Raw genomic sequence first — 17812 nt, forward strand, 5'->3', positions numbered from 1 at the left:
AGGTTTTTGAAGGCATGGGGACATTGCCACACACGTACAAGATTCGACTCAGACCGGACGCCATCCCTGTCGTTCACGCACCTCGCAGGGTTCCTGCGCCTCTCAAAGACCGCCTCAAGGCACAACTGCAGATTCTTCAGGACCAAGGGGTCCTATCCAAGGTCACGGAGCCCACGCCATGGGTCAGCTCCATGGTCTGTGTAAAGAAGCCCTCTGGCGAGCTCCGTATATGTATAGATCCAAAAGATCTGAACAACAACATCATGCGGGAACACTATCCCATCCCAAAACGAGAAGACCTCACCAGCGAGATGGCGCGAGCCAACATATTCACTAAATTGGATGCGTCCAAAGGATTCTGGCAGATCCAACTGGACCCGGCCAGCCGAAGACTATGCACATTCAACACCCCTTTTGGCAGATTCTGCTACAACCGGATGCCATTCGGCATCATTTCGGCATCTGAAGTATTCCACCGCATTATGGAGCAGATGATGGAAGGCATCGAAGGGGTACGTGTATATGTGGACGATATCATCATTTGGTCCACCACTCCGCAGGAACACATGCATCGTCTTCGACGTGTCTTCACCCGCATACGGCAAAATGGCCTGCGTCTCAACCGTGCGAAGTGTGCTTTCGGCCAGACGGAGCTGAAATTCCTCGGGGACCACATCTCAAGGTCCGGGGTCCGTCCCGATGCAGACAAGGTTAGCGCCATCACAGCCATGCCACGACCGGCTGACAAGAAGGCTGTCTTAAGATTCCTGGGCATGGTCAACTTCCTTGGGAAGTTCATTCCCAACCTGGCTTCTCATACAACAAACATGCGCCATCTCGTAAAAAAATCGACGGAATTCAACTGGCACCAGTCGCATCAGCAGGAATGGGAGGAGCTCAAGCACAAACTGGTCACGGCACCAGTGCTGGCCTTCTTTGACGCGACTCGCCCTACAAAGATCTCAACAGACGCCAGCCAATCTGGTATTGGAGCGGTACTCCTGCAAAAAGACAGCACGTCATCATGGGCCCCGGTTGCGTATGCCTCACGAGCCATGACCCCTACCGAACAGCGCTACGCGCAAATCGAAAAAGAATGCCTGGGCTTGTTAACTGGACTGGACAAGTTCCACGACTATGTGTATGGCCTGCCACGATTCACGGTCGAAACTGACCACCGCCCCCTGGTCAACATCATTAACAAAGACCTGAACGACATGACTCCTCGCCTCCAGCGCATCTTACTCAAACTCAGGAGGTACGATTTTGAACTGATCTACACTCCGGGGAAGGAACTCATAGTGGCGGACACTCTTTCCCGAGCAGTGAGCACACCACCAGATGCGGAGGGGTTCGTGCGTCAAATTGAGGCACACGTGACTCTGACAGCAGCAAATATGCCAGCTGATGATCCTTGTCTGGCCCACATACGCGCAGAGACGGCGACTGACCCTCTGCTGCAGCGAGTGATGCGCCACATGACGGAAGGGTGGCTAAAAGGGCAGTGCCCCCAGTTTTACAATGTGCGAGATGATCTCACCAATATAGACGGGGTCCTTATGAAATCGCATAGGATCGTCATTCCACACAGTGTGCGCCAGATGATTCTTCGTCAACTACACGAAGGCCACTTGGGTGTCGAAAAATGCAGACGAAGGGCCCGGGCGGCGGTATATTGGCCGGGTATTAATGAAGACATAGCCAACATGGTGCTCAACTGCACAACCTGTCAGAGGTTTCAGCCGGCGCAACCTCCGGAAACACTTCTACCACACGAGATGGTGACGTCCCCCTGGGCGAAGGTGGGTGTTGACCTATTTCACGCGCTCGGCAGAGATTACATTGTTATTATAGACTACTTCTCAAACTACCCGGAAGTCATGCCTCTCCATGATCTGACGTCGTCCGCAGTCATTGGGGCCTGCAAGGAAACGTTTGCTCGCCATGGCATTCCAAGGACTGTCATGTCAGACAATGGACCTTGTTTTGCCAGCCGTGAATGGTCGTCCTTTGCCGCAGCATATGGTTTCACTCATGTGACATCCAGCCCTCTGCATCCACAATCGAACGGGAAGGCTGAAAAGGGTGTCCACATCGCAAAGCGGCTCCTGTGCAAGGCGGCTGATGCCGGATCGGACTTTAACCTTGCCTTGCTGGCCTATCGATCGGCCCCGTTATCCACGGGCCTCTCGCCAGCGCAGCTACTAATGGGTCGCTCCCTCAGGACGACGGTACCTTCCGTCCTGGCACCGACAACAGACCATGAGGCGGTTCTTCGGGACATGCAACTGCAGCGTGATCGCCAGAAAGGTCGGTACGACACACGAGCGACGGACCTGCCCCCCCTGTCCTCCGGAGACAAAGTACGCGTCCATCAACCGTATGGTGGCTGGTCAGCACCGGCCGAAGTCCTCCGACAAGTGGCTCCCCGCTCGTTCCTGGTTCGCATGCCGGATGGTTCCGTGCGTCGCCGCAATCGGCGCGCCCTTCGCCGACTTCCACGTTCACAGCCACACAACACGCCAGATCCTCAACAGGCTTCCGAGGATGACTTTGTGGAGCTGCCGCACATCACGCCCTTTCCATCGCCACCCATGGCCATGCCTGCACAGCAGCCGGTGGTTCTTGATCCACCCTTAAGGCGGTCAACCCGAATTCGTCGCAAACCCATTAGAATGGACTTATAATACAGTTCATATGTTTAATAAGTTGGACAATTTTACATGATAACCTGTTGTTGTTTATCGTTCCAGATGTCGTCTGACTGGACAACTGTTCAAAATTTTTTTTCTTCTTCTCTCGTTCGCATTTCTGTTATGTTATGGTACAACTGGATTCATGTGACGCACTCGACATCGCCCCATGTACATAGTTCCGTCATAGACACATGCTGCACACGACACACACACACTCTTAGATGCACTCACGTCACGATCATATTTATTACCACGTAGGCACATATCTTTGTAAAAAGGGGGGATGTCATGATATTCAAACACACACATCATGATGGACACACTAACAGGCAAATCAGAGTACACAACACCACAACCAATCACAGACAAGAACACCAACCACATAAAAAGCACGAGCACGACACCTGGAGGTCAGTAGGTCTGGGGAGAAGGAAGCATGAAAGAGCTGTTGAAACACCACAAGCAGGGAGCCCCCCACGTGCAGAGTGCAAAGACCAAGTCGTAAATAGTGAGTTTAAATAAACAAGTGTTGTACCATATGCAACTGTGTTGGCTCTTCTGTGTGTTAGAACACCCAACACCACACCTGTCTAACAGGTTTGAGGGAGGTGAATGTCCCCCTGTTCCTGTCTAACAGGTTCGAGGGAGGTGAATGTACTCCTGTTCCTGTCTAACAGGTTCGAGTGAGGTGAATGGCCTCTTGTTCCTGTCTGGCAGGTTTGAGGGAGGTGAATGTCCTTCTGTTCCTGTCTAACAGGTTCGAGGGAGGTGAATGTCCTCCTGTTTCTGTCTAACAGGTTCGAGGGAGGTGAATGTCCTCCTGTTCCTGTCTAACAGGTTCGAGGCAGGTGAATGTCCCCCTGTCTCTGTCTAACAGGTTCGAGGGAGGTGAATGTCCTCCTGTTCCTGTCTAACAGATTCGAGGGAGGTGAATGTCCTCCTGTTCCTGTCTAACAGGTTTGAGGCAGGTGAATGTCCCCCTGTTCCTGTCTAACAGGTTCGAGGGAGGTGAATGTCCTCCTGTTCCTGTCTAACAGGATCGAGGGAGGGGAATGTCCTCCTGGGCCTGTCCAACAGGTGCGAGGGAGTTTAATGTCCTCCCGTTCCTGTCTAACATGTTCGAGGGAGGGGAATGTCCTCCTATTCCTGTCTTACAGGTGCAAGTGAGGTGAATGTCCTCCTGTTCCTGTCCAACAGGTGCGAGCGAGGGGAATGTCCTCCTGTTCCTGTCTAACAGGTTTGAGGGAGGTGAATGTCCCCCTGTTCCTGTCTAACAGGTTCGAGGGAGGTGAATGTACTCCTGTTCCTGTCTAACAGGTTCAAGGGAGGTGAATGGCCTCTTGTTCCTGTCTAGCAGGTTTGAGGGAGGTGAATGTCCTTCTGTTCCTGTCTAACAGGTTCGAGGGAGGTGAATGTCCTCCTGTTCCTGTCTAACAGGTTTGAGGGAGGTGAATGTCCTCCTGTTCCTGTCTAACAGGTTCGAGGGAGGTAAATGTCCTCCTGTTCCTGTCTAACAGGTTCGAGGGAGGTGAATGTCCTCCTGTTCCTGTCTAACAGGTTCGAGGAAGTTGAATGGCCTCCTGTCCCTGTCTAACCGGATCGAGGGAGGGGAATGTCCTCCTTTTCCTATCTAACAGGTTGGAGTGAGGTTAATGTCCTCCTGTTCCTGTATAACAGATTTGAGGGAGGTTAATGTCCTACTGTTCCTGTCGAACAGGTTCGAGGGAGGTGAATGTCCTCCTGTTCCTGTCTAACAGGTTCGAGGGAGGTGAATGTCCTCCTGTTCCTGTCTCAGGTTCGAGGAAGGTGAACGGCCTCCTGTTCCTGTCTAACTGGATCGAGGGAGGGGAATGTCCTCCTGGTCCTGTCTATCAGGTAGGAGTGAGGTTAATGTCCTCCTGTTCCTGTCTAAAAGGTTCGAGGGAGGTCAATGTCCTCCTGTTCCTGTCTAACAGTTTCGAGGGAAGTGAATGTCCTCCTGTTCCTGTCTAAGAGGTTTGAGGGAGGTGAATGTCCTCCTATTCCTGTCTAACAGGTTTGAGGGAGGTGAATGTCCTCCTGTTCCTGTCTAACAGGTTCGAGGGAGGTGAATGTCCTCCTGTTCCTCTCTAACAGGTACGAGGAAGGTCAATGTCCTCCTGTTCCTGTCTAACAGGTTCGAGGGAGCTGAATGCCCTCCTGTTGCTGGCTAACAGGTTCGCTGGAGGTGAATGGCCTCCTGTTCCTGTCTAACAGGTTCGAAGGAGGTGAATGTCCTCCTGTTCCTGTCCAACAGATTTGAGGGAGGTGAATGTCTTCCTGTTCCTGTCTAACAGGTTCGAGGGAGGTGAAAGTCCTCCTGTTCCTGTCTAACAGGTTTGAGGGAGGTGAATGGCCTCCTGTTCCTGTCTAACAGGTTCGATGGAGGTGAATGTCCTCCTGTTCCTATCTAACAGGTTCGAGGGAGGTGAATGTCCTCCTGTTCCTGTCTAACAGGTTCGAGGGAGGTGAATATCCTCCTGATCCTGTCCAACAGGTTCGAGGGAGGTTAATGTCCTCCTGTTCCTGTCTAACAGGTTTGAGGGAGGTGAACGTCCTCCTGTTCCTGTCTAACAGGTTTGAGGGAGGTGAATGTCCTCCTGTTCCTATCAAACAGGTTCGAGGGAGGGGAATATCCTCCTATTCCTGTCTTACAGGTGCGAGGGAGATTAATGTCCTCCTGTTCCTGTCTAACAGGTTTGAGAGAGTTGAATGTCCTCCTGTTCCTGTCTAACAGGTTGGAGGGAGGACAATGTCCTCCAGTTCCTGTCTAACAGGTTCGAGGCAGGTGAATGTCCTCCTGTTCCTGTCTAACAGATTCGAGGGAGGTGAATATCCTCCTGATCCGGTCTAACAGGTTCGAGGGAGGTGACTGTCCTCCTGTTCTTGTCTAACAGGATCGAGGGAGGTGAATGTCCTCCTGTTCCTGTCTAACAGGATCGAGGGAGGGGAATGTCCTCCAGTTTCTGTCCAACAGGTGCGAGGGAGGGGAATGTCCTCCTGTTCCTGTCTAACAGGTTTGAGGGAGGTGTATGTCCCCCTGTTCCTGTCTAATAGGGTCGAGGGAGGTGAATGTCCTCCTCTTCCTGTCTTACATTTTCGAGGAAGGTGAATGTCCTCCTGTTCCTGACTGACAGGTTCGAGGGAGGGGAATGTCCTCGTGTTCCTGTCTAACAGGTTCGAGGGAGGTGAATGTCCTCCTGTTCCTGTCTAACAGGTTCAGGGGAGGTGAATGTTCCCCTATTCCTGTCTAACAGGTTCGAGGGAGGTGAATGTCCTCCTATTCCTGTCTAACAGGTTCGAATAAGGTGAATGGCCTCCTGTTCCTGTCTAACAGGTTCGAGGAAGGTCAATGTCCTCCTGTTCCTGTCTAACAGGTTCGTGGGAGGTGAATGTCCTCCTGTTCCTGTCTCACAGTTTAGAGGGAGGTGAATGTCCACCTGTTCCTGTCTAACAGGTTTGAGGGAGGTGAATGTCTTCCTGTTCCTTTCTAACTGGTTCGAGGAAGGTCAATGTCCTCCTGTTCCTGTCTAACAGGTTCGAGGGAAGTGAATGTCCTCCTCCTGTTCCTGTCTAACTGGTTCGAGGAAGGTCAATGTCTTCCTGTTCCTGTCTAACAGGTTCGAGGGAGGTGAATGTCCTCCTGCTCCTGTCTAACAGGTTTGAGGGAGGTGAATGTCCTCCAGTTCCTGTCTAACAGGTTTCAGGGAGGGGAATGTCCTCCTTTTCCTGTCTAACAGGTTTGAGGGAGGTGAATGTCCTCCTGTTCCTCTCTAACAGGTTGGAGGGAGGTGAAATTCCTCCTGTTCCTGTCTAACAGGTTCGAGGGAGGTCAATGTCCTCCTGTTCCTGTCTAACAGGTACGAGGGAGGTGAATGGCATCCTGTTCCTGTCTAACAGGTTCGAGGGAGGTGAATATACTCCTGTTCCTGTCTAACAGGTACGAGGGAGGTGAATGTCCTCCTGTTTCTGTCTAACAGGTTCGAGGGAGGTGAATGTCCTCCTGTTCCTGTCTAACAGGTTCGAGGGAGGTGAATGGCCTCCTGTTCCTGTCTAACAGTTTTGAGGGAGGTTAATGTCCTCCTGTTACTGTCTAACAGGTTCGAGGGAGGTGAATATCCTCCTGTTCCTGTCTAACAGGTACGAGGGAGGTGAATGTCCTCCTGTTCCTGTCTAACAGGTTCGAGGGAGGTGAATGGCCTCCTGTTCCTGACTAACAGGTTCGAGGGAGGTGAATATACTCCTGTTCCTGTCTAACAGGTACGAGGGAAGTGAATGTCCTCCTGTTCCTGTCTAACAGGTTCGAGGGAGGTGAATGTCCTCCTGTTCCTGTCTAACAGGTTCGAGGGAGGTGAATGGCCTCCTGTTCCTGTCTAACAGTTTTGAGGGAGGTTAATGTCCTCCTGTTACTGTCTAACAGGTTCGAGGGAGGTGAATATCCTCCTGTTGCTGTCTAACAGGTACGAGGGAGGTGAATGTCCTCCTGTTCCTGTCTAACAGGTTCGATGGAGGTGAATGGCCTCCTGTTCCTGACTAACAGGTTCGAGGGAGGTGATTATGCTACTTAACCTGTCTAACAGGTACGAGGGAGGTGAATGTCCTCCTGTTCCTGTCTAACAGGTTCGAGGGAGGTGAATGTCCTCCTGTTCTTGTCTAACAGGTTCGAGGGAGGTGAATGTCCTCCTGTTCCTGTCGAACACGTTCGAGGGAGGTTAATGTCCTCCTGTTCCTGTCTAACAGGTTTGAGGGAGTTGAATGTCCTCCAGTTCCTCTCTAACAGGTTCGAGGGTGGTGAATGCCCTCCTGTTCCTGTCTAACAGGTTCGAGGGAGGTGAATGTCCTCCTCCTGTTCCTGTCTAACAGGTTCGAGGGAGGTGAATGTCCTCCTCCTGTTCCTGTCTAACAGGTTCGAGGGAGGTGAATGTCCTCCTGTTCCTGTCTAACAGGTTCGAGGGAGGTGAACGGCCTCCTGTTTCTGTCTAACTGTTTTCAGGGAGGTAAATGGCCTCCTGTTCCTGTCTAACAGGTTCGAGGGAGGTGAATGTCCTTCTGTTCCTGTCTAACAGGTTCGAGGGAGGTGAATGGCCTCCTGTTCCTGTCTAACAGTTTCGTGGGAGGTGAATGTCCTCCTGTTCCTGTCTAACAGGTTCGAGGGAGGTGAATGGCCTCCTGTTCCTGTCTAACAGGTTCGAGGGCGGTGAATGTCCCCCTGTTCCTGTCTAACAGGTTCGAGGGAGGTGAATGTCCTCCTGTTCCTGTCTAACAGGTTCGAGGAAGGTGATTGACCTCCTGTTCCTGTCTAACCGGATCGAGTGAGGGGAATGTCCTCCTGTTCCTGTCTAACAAGTTGGAGTGAGGTTAATGTCCTCCTGTTCCTGTCTAACAGATTTGAGGGAGGTTAATGTCCTACTGTTCCTGTCTAACAGGTTCGAGGGAGGTGAATGACCTCCTGTTCCTGTCTAACAGGTTCGAGGGAGGTGAATGTCCTCCTGTTCCTTTCTAACAGGTTCAAGGAAGGTGAATGGCCTCCTGTTCCTGTCTAACTGGATCGAGGGAGGGGAATGTCCTCCTTTTCCTGTCTAACAGGTTCGAGGGAGGTCAATGTCCTCCTGTTCCTGTCTAACAGGTTCAAGGGAGGGGAATGTCCTCCTGTTCCTGTCTAACAGGTTCGAGGGAGGGGAATGTCCTCCTGTTCCTGTCTAGTAGGTTTGAGGGAGGTGAATGTCCTTCTGTTCCTGTCTAACAGGTTCGAGGGAGGTGAATGTCCTCCTGTTCCTGTCTAACAGGTTCGAGGGAGGTGAATGTCCTCCTGTTCCTGTCTAACATGTTCGAGGCAGGTGAATGTCCCCCTGTTCCTGTCTAACAGGTTCGAGGGAGGTGAATGTCCTCCTGTTCCTGTCTAACAGGTTCGAGGAAGGTGAATGGCCTCCTGTTCCTGTCTAACCGGATCGAGGGAGGGGAATGTCCTCCTGTTCCTGTCTAACAGGTTGGAGTGAGGTTAATGTCCTCCTGTTCCTGTCTAACAGATTTGAGGGAGGTTAATGTCCTACTGTTCCTGTCTAACAGGTTCGAGGGAGGTGAATGACCTCCTGTTCCTGTCTAACAGGTTTGAGGGAGGTGAATGTCCTCCTGTTCCTGTCTAACAGGTTCGAGGAAGGTGAATGGCCTCCTGTTCCTGTCTAACTGGATCGAGGGAGGGGAATGTCCTCCTGTTCCTGTCTAACAGGTTGGAGTGAGGTTAATGTCCTCCTGTTCCTGTCTAACAGGTTTGAGGGAGGTCAATGTCCTCCTGTTCCTGTCTAACAGGTTGAAGGGAGGGGAATGTCCTCCTGTTCCTGTCTAACAGGTACGAGGGAGGTGAATGTCCTCCTGTTCCTGTCTAACAGGTACGAGGGAGGTGAATGTCCTCCTGTTCCTGTCGAACAGGTTCGAGGGAGGTGAATGTCCTCCTCCTGTTCCTGTCTAATAGGTTAAGGAGAGGTGAATGTCCTCCTCCTGCTCCTGTCTAATAGGTTCGAGGGAGGTGAATGTCCTCCTGTTCCTGGCTAACAGGTTCGAGGGAGGTGAATGTCCTCCTCCTGTTCCTGTCTAACAGGTACGAGGGAGGTGAATGTCCTCCTGTTCCTGTCGAACAGGTTCGAGGGAGGTGAATGTCCTCCTCCTGTTCCTGTCTAATAGGTTAAGGAGAGGTGAATGTCCTCCTCCTGCTCCTGTCTAATAGGTTCGAGGGAGGTGAATGTCCTCCTGTTCCTGGCTAACAGGTTCGAGGGAGGTGAATGTCCTCCTGTTCCTGGCTAACAGGTTCGATGGAGGTGAATGGCCTTCTGTTCCTGTCTAACAGGTTCGAAGGAGGTGAATGTCCTCCTGTTCCTGTCTAACAGGTTCGAGGGAGGTGAATGTCTTCCTGTTCCTGTCTAATAGGTTTTAGGGAGGTGAATGTCCTCCTGTTCCTGTCTAACAGGTACGAGGGAGGTGAATGTCCCCCTGATCCTGTCTAACAGGTTTGAGGGAGGTAAATGGCCTCCTGTTCCTGTCTAACAGGTTCGAGGGAGGTGAATGTCTTCCTGTTCCTGTCTAATAGGTTCGAGGGAGGTGAATGGCCTTCTGTTCCTGTCTAACAGGTTCGAGGGAGGTGAATGTCTTCCTGTTCCTGTCTAATAGGTTCGAGGGAGGTGAATGTCCTCCTGTTCCTGTCTAACAGGTACGAGGGAGGTGAATGTCCCCCTGATCCTGTCTAACAGGTTTGAGGGAGGTAAATGGCCTCCTGTTCCTGTCTAACAGGTTCGATGGAGGTGAATGTCCTACTGTTCCTATCTAACAGGTTCGAGGGAGGTGACTGTCCTCCTGTTCCTGTCTAACAGGTTCGAGGGAGGTGAATGTCCTCCTGTTCCTGTCTAACAGGATCGAGGGAGGGGAATGTCCTCCTGGTCCTGTCCAACAGGTGCGAGGGAGGTTATTGTCCTCCTGTTCCTGTATAACAGGTTTGAGGGAGGTGAATGTCCTCCTGTTCCTGTCTAACAAGTTCGAGGGAGGTGAATGTCCTCCTGTTCCTATCTAACAGGTTCGAGGGAGGGGAATGTCCTCCTATTCCTGTCTTACAAGTTCGAGGAAGGTGAATGTCCTCCTGTTCCTGACTGACAGGTTTGAGGGAGGTGAATGTCCTCCTGTTCCTGTCTAACAGGTTCGAGGGAGGTGAATGTAATCCTGTTCCTGTCTAACAGGTTCGAGGGAGGACAATGTCCTCCAGTTCCTGTCTAACAGGTTCGAGGCAGGTGAATGTCCTCCAGTTCCTGTCTAACAGGTTTGAATGAGGTGAATGTCCACCTGTTCCTGTCTAACAGGTTCGAGGGAGGTGAATATCCTCCTGATCCTGTCTAACAGGCTCGAGGGAGGTGAATGTCCTCCTGTTCCTGTCGAACAGGATCGAGGGAGGGGAATGTCCTCCTGGGCCTGTCCAACAGGTGCGAGGGAGGGGAATGTCCTCCTGTTCCTGTCTAACAGGTTTGAGGGAGGTGACCGTCCTCCTGTTCCTGTCTAACAGGCTCGAGGGAGGTGAATGTCCTCCTGTTCCTGTCGAACAGGATCGAGGGAGGGGAATGTCCTCCTGGGCCTGTCCAACAGGTGCGAGGGAGGGGAATGTCCTCCTGTTCCTGTCTAACAGGTTTGAGGGAGGTGAATGTCCCCCTGTTCCTGTCTAACAGGTGCGAAGGAGGTGAATGGGCTCCTGTTCCTGTCTAACAGGATCGAGGGAGGGGAATGTCCTCCTATTCCTGTCTAACAGGTTCGAGGGAGGTGAATGTCCTTCTGTTCCTGTCTAACAGGTTCGAGGCAGGTGAATGTCCCCCTGTTCCTGTCTAACAGGTTCGAGGGAGGTGAATGGCCTCCTGTTCCTGTCTAACAGGTTCGAGGCAGGTGAATGTCCCCCTGTTCCTGTCTAACAGGTTCGAGGAAGGTGAATGTCCTCCTGTTCCTGTCTAACTGGTTCGAGGGAGGTGAATGTCCTCCTATTCCTGTCTAACAGGATCGAGGGAGGTGAATGGCCTCCTGTTCCTGTCTAACAGGTTCGAGGGAGGTGAATGGCCTCCTGTTCCTGTCTAACAGGTTCGAATAAGGTGAATGGCCTCCTGTTCCTGTCTAACAGGTTCGAGGGAGGTCAATGTCCTCCTGTTCCTGTCTAACAGGTTCGAGGGAGGTGAATGTCCTCCTATTCCTGTCTAACAGGTTCGAATAAGGTGAATGGCCTCCTGTTCCTGTCTAACAGGTTCGAGGGAGGTGAATGGCCTCCTGTTCCTGTCTAACAGGTTCGAGGGAGGTGAATGGCCTCCTGTTCCTGTCTAACAGGTTCGAGGGAGGTGAATGTCCTCCTATTCCTGTCTAACAGGTTCGAATAAGGTGAATGGCCTCCTGTTCCTGTCTAACAGGTTCGAGGGAGGTCAATGTCCTCCTGTTCCTGTCTAACAGGTTCGAGGGAGGTGAATGGCCTCCTGTTCCTGTCTAACAGGTTCGAGGGAGGTGAATGGCCTCCTGTTCCTGTCTAACAGGTTCGAGGGAGGTGAATGTCCTCCTATTCCTGTCTAACAGGTTTGAATAAGGTGAATGGCCTCCTGTTCCTGTCTAACAGGTTCGAGGGAGGTCAATGTCCTCCTGTTCCTGTCTAACAGGTTCGAGGGTGGGGAATGTCCTCCTGTTCTTGTCTAACAGGTTCGAGGAAGGTCAATGTCCTCCTGTTCCTGTCTAACAGGTTCGTGGGAGGTGAATGTCCTCCTGTTCCTGTCTCACAGTTTAGAGGGAGGTGAATGTCCTCCTGTTCCTGTCGAACAGGTTCGAGGGAGGTGAATGGCCTCCTGTTCCTGTCTAACAGGTTTGAGGGAGGTGAATGTCCTCCTGTTCCTGTCTAACAAGTTTGAGGGAGGTGAATGTCTTCCTGTTCCTGTCTAACAGGTTCGAGGGAGGTGAATGCCCTCCTGTTCCTGTCTGACAGGTTTGAGGGAGGTGAATGTCCTCTTCCTGTTCCTGTCTAACAGGTTCAAGGGAGGTTAATGTCCTCCTGTTCCTGTCTAACAGGTTCGAGGGAGGTGAATGTCCTCCTGTTCCTGTCTAACAGGTTCGAGGGAGGTGAATGTCCGGCTGTTCCTGTCTAACAGGTTCGAGTGAGGTGAATGGCCTCCTGTTCCTGTCTAACAGGTTCGAGGGAGGTGAATGTCCTCCTGATCCTGTCTAACAGGTTCGAGGGAGGTGAATGGCCTCCTGTTCCTGTCTAACAGGTTCGAGGGAGGTGAATGTCCTCCTGTTCCTGTCTAACAGGTTCGATGGAGGTGAATGTCCTCCTGTTCCTGTCTAACAGGTTCGAGGGAGGTGAACGGCCTCCTGTTTCTGTCTAACTGTTTTCAGGGAGGTAAATGGCCTCCTGTTCCTGTCTAACAGGTTCGAGGGAGGTGAATGTCCTTCTGTTCCTGTCTAACAGGTTCGAGGGAGGTGAATGGCCTCCTGTTCCTGTCTAACAGTTTCGTGGGAGGTGAATGTCCTCCTGTTCCTGTCTAACAGGTTCGAGGGAGGTGAATGGCCTCCTGTTCCTGTCTAACAGGTTCGAGGGAGGTGAATGTCCCCCTGTTCCTGTCTAACAGGTTCGAGGGAGGTGAATGTCCTCCTGTTCCTGTCTAACAGGTTCGAGGAAGGTGATTGACCTCCTGTTCCTGTCTAACCGGATCGAGTGAGGGGAATGTCCTCCTGTTCCTGTCTAACAAGTTGGAGTGAGGTTAATGTCCTCCTGTTCCTGTCTAACAGATTTGAGGGAGGTTAATGTCCTACTGTTCCTGTCTAACAGGTTCGAGGGAGGTGAATGACCTCCTGTTCCTGTCTAACAGGTTCGAGGGAGGTGAATGTCCTCCTGTTCCTTTCTAACAGGTTCAAGGAAGGTGAATGGCCTCCTGTTCCTGTCTAACTGGATCGAGGGAGGGGAATGTCCTCCTTTTCCTGTCTAACAGGATCGAGGGAGGTCAATGTCCTCCTGTTCCTGTCTAACAGGTTCAAGGGAGGGGAATGTCCTCCTGTTCCTGTCTAACAGGTTCGAGGGAGGGGAATGTCCTCCTGTTCCTGTCTAGTAGGTTTGAGGGAGGTGAATGTCCTTCTGTTCCTGTCTAACAGGTTCGAGGGAGGTGAATGTCCTCCTGTTCCTGTCTAACAGGTTCGAGGGAGGTGAATGTCCTCCTGTTCCTGTCTAACAGGTTCGAGGCAGGTGAATGTCCCCCTGTTCCTGTCTAACAGCTTCGAGGGAGGTGAATGTCCTCCTGTTCCTGTCTAACAGGTTCGAGGAAGGTGAATGGCCTCCTGTTCCTGTCTCACCGGATCGAGGGAGGGGAATGTCCTCCTGTTCCTGTCTAACAGGTTGGAGTGAGGTTAATGTCCTCCTGTTCCTGTCTAACAGATTTGAGGGAGGTTAATGTCCTACTGTTCCTGTCTAACAGGTTCGAGGGAGGTGAATGACCTCCTGTTCCTGTCTAACAGGTTTGAGGGAGGTGAATGTCCTCCTGTTCCTGTCTAACAGGTTCGAGGAAGGTGAATGGCCTCCTGTTCCTGTCTAACTGGATCGAGGGAGGGGAATGTCCTCCTGTTCCTGTCTAACAGGTTGGAGTGAGGTTAATGTCCGCCTGTTCCTGTCTAACAGGTTCGAGGGAGGTCAATGTCCTCCTGTTCCTGTCTAACAGGTTGAAGGGAGGGGAATGTCCTCCTGTTCCTGTCTAACAGGTTCGAGGGAAGTAAATGTCCTCCTCCTGTTCCTGTCTAACAGGTACGAGGGAGGTGAATGTCCTCCGGTTCCTGTCGAACAGGTTAGAGGGAGGTGAATGTCCTCCTCCTGTTCCTGTCTAATAGGTTAAGGAGAGGTGAATGTCCTCCTCCTGTTCCTGTCTAATAGGTTCGAGGGAGTTGAATGTCCTCCTGTTCCTGGCTAACAGGTTCGAGGGAGGTGAATGTCCTCCTGTTCCTGGCTAACAGGTTCGATGGAGGTGAATGGCCTTCTGTTCCTGTCTAACAGGTTCGAAGGAGGTGAATGTCCTCCTGTTCCTGTCTAACAGGTTCGAGGGAGGTGAATGTCTTCCTGTTCCTGTCTAATAGGTTCGAGGGAGGTGAATGTCCTCCTGTTCCTGTCTAACAGGTACGAGGGAGGTGAATGTCCCCCTGATCCTGTCTAACAGGTTTGAGGGAGGTAAATGGCCTCCTGTTCCTGTCTAACAGGTTCGATGGAGGTGAATGTCCTACTGTTCCTATCTAACAGGTTCGAGGGAGGTGACTGTCCTCCTGTTCCTGTCTAACAGGTTCGAGGGAGGTGAATGTCCTCCTGTTCCTGTCTAACAGGATCGAGGGAGGGGAATGTCCTCCTGGTCCTGTCCAACAGGTGCGAGGGAGGTTAATGTCCTCCTGTTCCTGTATAACAGGTTTGAGGGAGGTGAATGTCCTCCTGTTCCTGTCTAACAAGTTCGAGGGAGGTGAATGTCCTCCTGTTCCTATCTAACAGGTTCGAGGGAGGGGAATGTCCTCCTATTCCTGTCTTACAAGTTCGAGGAAGGTGAATGTCCTCCTGTTCCTGACTGACAGGTTTGAGGGAGGTGAATGTCCTCCTGTTCCTGTCTAACAGGTGCGAGGGAGGTGAATGTAATCCTGTTCCTGTCTAACAGGTTCGAGGGAGGACAATGTCCTCCAGTTCCTGTCTAACAGGTTCGAGGCAGGTGAATGTCCTCCAGTTCCTGTCTAACAGGTTTGAAGGAGGTGAATGTCCACCTGTTCCTGTCTAACAGGTTCGAGGGAGGTGAATATCCTCCTGATCCTGTCTAACAGGCTCGAGGGAGGTGAATGTCCTCCTGTTCCTGTCGAACAGGATCGAGGGAGGGGAATGTCCTCCTGGGCCTGTCCAACAGGTGCGAGGGAGGGGAATGTCCTCCTGTTCCTGTCTAACAGGTTTGAGGGAGGTGACCGTCCTCCTGTTCCTGTCTAACAGGCTCGAGGGAGGTGAATGTCCTCCTGTTCCTGTCGAACAGGATCGAGGGAGGGGAATGTCCTCCTGGGCCTGTCCAACAGGTGCGAGGGAGGGGAATGTCCTCCTGTTCCTGTCTAACAGGTTTGAGGGAGGTGAATGTCCCCCTGTTCCTGTCTAACAGGTGCGAAGGAGGTGAATGGGCTCCTGTTCCTGTCTAACAGGATCGAGGGAGGGGAATGTCCTCCTATTCCTGTCTAACAGGTTCGAGGGAGGTGAATGCCCTTCTGTTCCTGTCTAACAGGTTCGAGGCAGGTGAATGTCCCCCTGTTCCTGTCTAACAGGTTCGAGGGAGGTGAATGGCCTCCTGTTCCTGTCTAACAGGTTCGAGGCAGGTGAATGTCCCCCTGTTCCTGTCTAACAGGTTCGAGGAAGGTGAATGTCCTCCTGTTCCTGTCTCACAGGTTCGAGGGAGGTGAATGTCCTCCTATTCCTGTCTAACAGGATCGAGGGAGGTGAATGGCCTCCTGTTCCTGTCTAACAGGTTCGAGGGAGGTGAATGGCCTCCTGTTCCTGTATAACAGGTTCGAATAAGGTGAATGGCCTCCTGTTCCTGTCTAACAGGTTCGAGGGAGGTCAATGTCCTCCTGTTCCTGTCTAACAGGTTCGAGGGAGGTGAATGTCCTCCTATTCCTGTCTAACAGGTTCGAATAAGGTGAATGGCCTCCTGTTCCTGTCTAACAGGTTCGAGGGAGGTGAATGGCCTCCTGTTCCTGTCTAACAGGTTCGAGGGAGGTGAATGGCCTCCTGTTCCTGTCTAACAGGTTCGAGGGAGGTGAATGTCCTCCTATTCCTGTCTAACAGGTTCGAATAAGGTGAATGGCCTCCTGTTCCTGTCTAACAGGTTCGAGGGAGGTCAATGTCCTCCTGTTCCTGTCTAACAGGTTCGAGGGAGGTGAATGGCCTCCTGTTCCTGTCTAACAGGTTCGAGGGAGGTGAATGGCCTCCTGTTCCTGTCTAACAGGTTCGAGGGAGGTGAATGTCCTCCTATTCCTCACTAACATGTTCGAATAAGGTGAATGGCCTCCTGTTCCTGTCTAACAGGTTCGAGGGAGGTCAATGTCCTCCTGTTCCTGTCTAACAGGTTCGAGGGTGGGGAATGTCCTCCTGTTCTTGTCTAACAGGTTCGAGGAAGGTCAATGTCCTCCTGTTCCTGTCTAACAGGTTCGTGGGAGGTGAATGTCCTCCTGTTCCTGTCTCACAGTTTAGAGGGAGGTGAATGTCCTCCTGTTCCTGTCGAACAGGTTCGAGGGAGGTGAATGGCCTCCTGTTCCTGTTTAACAGGTTTGAGGGAGGTGAATGTCCTCCTGTTCCTGTCTAACAAGTTTGAGGGAGGTGAATGTCTTCCTGTTCCTGTCTAACAGGTTCGAGGGAGGTGAATGCCCTCCTGTTCCTGTCTGACAGGTTTGAGGGAGGTGAATGTCCTCTTCCTGTTCCTGTCTAACAGGTTCAAGGGAGGTTAATGTCCTCCTGTTCCTGTCTAACAGGTTCGAGGGAGGTGAATGTCCTCCTGTTCCTGTCTAACAGGTTCGAGGGAGGTGAATGTCCAGCTGTTCCTGTCTAACAGGTTCGAGTGAGGTGAATGGCCTCCTGTTCCTGTCTAACAGGTTCGAGGGAGGTGAATGTCCTCCTGATCCTGTCTAACAGGTTCGAGGGAGGTGAATGGCCTCCTGTTCCTGTCTAACAGGTTCGAGGGAGGTTAATGGCCTCCTGTTCCTGTCTAACAGGTTTGAGGGAGGTTAATGTCCTCCTGTTCCTGTCTAACCGGTTCGAGGGAGGTGAATGTCCTCCAGTTCCGGTCTAACAGGTTCGAGGGAGGTGAATGTCCTCCTCCTGTTCCTGTCTAACAGATTCGAGGGAGGTGAATGTCCTCCTGTTCCTGTCTAACAGGTTCGAGGGAGGTGAATGTCCTCCTGTTCCTGTCTAACAGGTTCAAGGGAGGTGAATGGTCTCCACCTGTTCCTGTCTAACAGGTTCGAGGGAGGTGAATGTCCTCCTGTTCCTGTCTAACAGGTTCGAGGGAGGTGAATGTCCTCCTGTTCCTGTCTAACAGGTTCGAGGGAGGTGAATGTCCTCCTGTTCCTGTCTAACAGGTTTGAGGGAGGTGAATGTCCTCCTGTTCCTGTCTAACAGGTTCGAGGGAGGTTAATGGCCTCCTGTTCCTGTCTAACAGGTTTGAGGGAGGTGCATGTCCTCCTTGTCCTGTCTAACAGGTTCGAGGGAGGTGAATGGCCTCCTGTTCCTGTCTAACAGGTTTGAGGGAGGTTAATGGCCTCCTGTTCCTGTCTAACAGGTTTGAGGGAGGTGCATGTCCTCCTTGTCCTGTCTAACAGGTTCGAGGGAGGTGCATGTCCTCCTGTTCCTGTCTAACAGGTTCGAGGGAGGTTAATGGCCTCCTGTTCCTGTCTAACAGGTTTGAGGGAGGTTAATGTCCTCCTGTTCCTGTCTAACCGGTTCGAGGGAGGTGAATGTCCTCCAGTTCCTGTCTAACAGGTTCGAGGGAGGTGAATGTCCTCCTCCTGTTCCTGTCTAACAGATTCGAGGGAGGTGAATGTCCTCCTGTTCCTGT

General features: G+C 51.9%; 1 protein-coding gene across 1 annotated transcript in view; it reads left to right on the forward strand.

Annotated features, from left to right (window-relative positions):
• The window catches only part of LOC140410139 (serine protease FAM111A-like), a 79946-nt gene that overhangs the window by 55263 nt on the left and 6871 nt on the right, over positions 1 to 17812 (forward strand). The gene's annotated exons all lie outside the window — the stretch shown is intronic.

This window comes from Scyliorhinus torazame, chromosome 4 (assembly GCF_047496885.1).
Source record: "Scyliorhinus torazame isolate Kashiwa2021f chromosome 4, sScyTor2.1, whole genome shotgun sequence".
Taxonomy (NCBI): Eukaryota; Metazoa; Chordata; class Chondrichthyes; order Carcharhiniformes; family Scyliorhinidae; genus Scyliorhinus; species Scyliorhinus torazame.